The sequence below is a fragment of the Castor canadensis genome, chromosome 15 (assembly GCF_047511655.1).
Source record: "Castor canadensis chromosome 15, mCasCan1.hap1v2, whole genome shotgun sequence".
NCBI classification, from domain to species: domain Eukaryota; kingdom Metazoa; phylum Chordata; class Mammalia; order Rodentia; family Castoridae; genus Castor; species Castor canadensis.
In genome coordinates, this window is record NC_133400.1 from 78,007,368 (window position 1) to 78,009,689 (window position 2,322).

At 42.5% G+C, this 2,322-nt stretch overlaps 1 pseudogene; it reads left to right on the forward strand.

The window, feature by feature from the left end:
- The first annotated feature begins 589 nt into the window (after nucleotides 1-589).
- LOC141417723 (small nucleolar RNA SNORA38) lies at nucleotides 590-713 on the forward strand (annotated as a pseudogene).
- The last annotated feature ends 1,609 nt before the right edge of the window (nucleotides 714-2,322 follow it).

A 2,322-nucleotide genomic window follows, 5' to 3' on the forward strand; every position in this document is an offset into this window, starting at 1 on the left:
ATAATTTGCTTAGAGGATGGTTCTCTACAATAGGAGGATTTAAAACAATGTTTGGGGCTGTATTAATTATGGTGTTGGGCTGTCTTATACTCTCATGCTTGCTGCCATCGGTCATGCGGTTCATATCGACCCTGATAAAAGCCATAGTGGAACAAAAAAAGGCCAAACAATTATATCTATTACAAGGTTACCAAAGAGTAAATCTCATCCTTAAAAAAGAAAGAGAAGACACATTTTGACAAATTAAATGTCAAATCATCAAAGGGGGAATGTTGGGGCCAGCATGGCTATTTTCCTAGGATTTACTGTGTCTGGTGTTCACCTTGGTTTCCCCACCCTGAGACTATAAGCAGCTTTCTGCTAGCTCTGCAACACTGCAGCCACCTGCTAACCTTGCAAGGTTTCTGGCAACTGTAACCACACACTAAAAGAGGGAGCAGTAAGGGGGGAATAAAGGGCAAACTCCTAAGTATTTAACCAGGCCTGTGACACAGATCAGGGCTCAGGGCTTTGAGAAATTATCTCCCCTGAGTCCACTAGCATAATAAACTCCCTGCTTCCTGTAAAAATGGTCTTGGTAACTTTGTTTCCCTTGTTGTTCCCACAACACATGTCTTTGGGCATGTAAGAATTTAAGGCAAAGAAATGTGGATTTGAAGAAATCTGGGGTGAGTTTGCTCCCTGCAGACTCAAGATCAAACTATAGCACATAGAGGAAGAAGGAACAAAAAGAGAGAGAAGAAAAGGAAAGGAAACGAACAATAACCAAAGCAAAAAGGACTGAGGGTGTGGCTCAGTGATAGAGCAGCTGCCTAGCAAGTTCAAGGTCCTAAATACAAGCACCAGTAGCCTCTCCCCACCCCCCCAAAAAAAGAAAGAATGGATAGGAGCAGAAGCAGACAAGTTGATCAGCTAATAACATCATAAGATTAAAAATCCCTTAGGCAAGGCAGGTGTCCATTTCTCTCACCAGTAATCTTAGCTACTTAGAAATCTGAAATTGGAAGGATTATGGTTGGGGGTCATCCCAGGCAAAAAGTTAGCACATCCCCATCACAACCAATAACTGGACGTGGTGCCTTGTGCCTGTCATCCCAAACTACACAGGAGGCTGAGATTAGAGAATGTGGTTCTAGACCAGTACTAAGGGGAAAAAGTTCATGAGATCCCATCTCAACTGAAAAAAGCTGCCATGTTGGCATGGGCCACCTAGCCACTGTGGGAAGCATAAAATAAAGAGATCTCAGTTCAGGCTGGTCTGGGCAAAAAGTGAGAGCTTATCGCCAGAATAACCAGAGCAGAATGGGTTGGAGGGATGGCTCAAGTAATAGAGCACCTGCCTAGCAAGTGTGAAGATCTGAGTTCAAACTGCCAAAAAGAAAAAAAAATCACCTATGTGGAAAATAACTCTTCTGAAGAGAACTATGTCTCCCCTAGCCAATGAACAAACAGCTCTCTCCCTTCCTACAACTTCCCCCACTACCAACTTATCAGAGAAGCAAATTTGAGCTTTTAGCTCCTGACCTCTTAGTTTGTTGTCTGCACAGTGAAGCTTTTTCTTTTTCTAAAAGGCCAATGCCATGGTGTTGTGTGCTTAGCAGCAAGCTTGCTCCATTACAGTGTCATCAGTTTCCTGAAAAACCTTTCCTAAAACAGATTGTGAGAGTAATTAATTTAAGAGTAGTATCCTTGACTCAATCTGCTGCAGAGTGAAGATCATATTTAGGTGGATACAACACCCACAGCTCACTATGGAATAATCATGAGATGGTTTTGTTACCCTGAGTACTTAGGGTACCAAGCTGATTTTCTTGTTTATCATGCCTACAGGTCAGAAGTCGCTCTTCAGATGGACTGCCTAAAACTGATTGAATATAGGATGACTGCCGAAGTGACTGCTGGACAGCTTCTAATTTCATTATAATCCCATCTGCATGCTAAAGACACTTTCCTGTACCATGACTGTTGACAACAACTATGGCAACGTCTGGGAGGAACCACAAAAAGAGCAGAAAAGAGGCGGAGCCTGAGTTCCCTGGAAAAATCTCTACCCATTCCCAGAAAAGATGTTACTATCTCCTCCTTTATTAATCTATTCCTCCCCCTTGTTTCTTTTACCCCATTTGTACAACCTCCCAACCCCCAAGAGTTGAGAAGTTGATTTGTGAGTTTATGTCTCACTTCTGATATTCTTTATCAAGAAAAGTCTCCTTTTCTCCCTGATTGGTGCTCAGTCTTGTTATTGGTCCCACAATTCTGACAGGGAAAAGAACCCAGTTTGGGGACAAAAACTGGTAATGGCTCTGCATGATTGATTCAGAC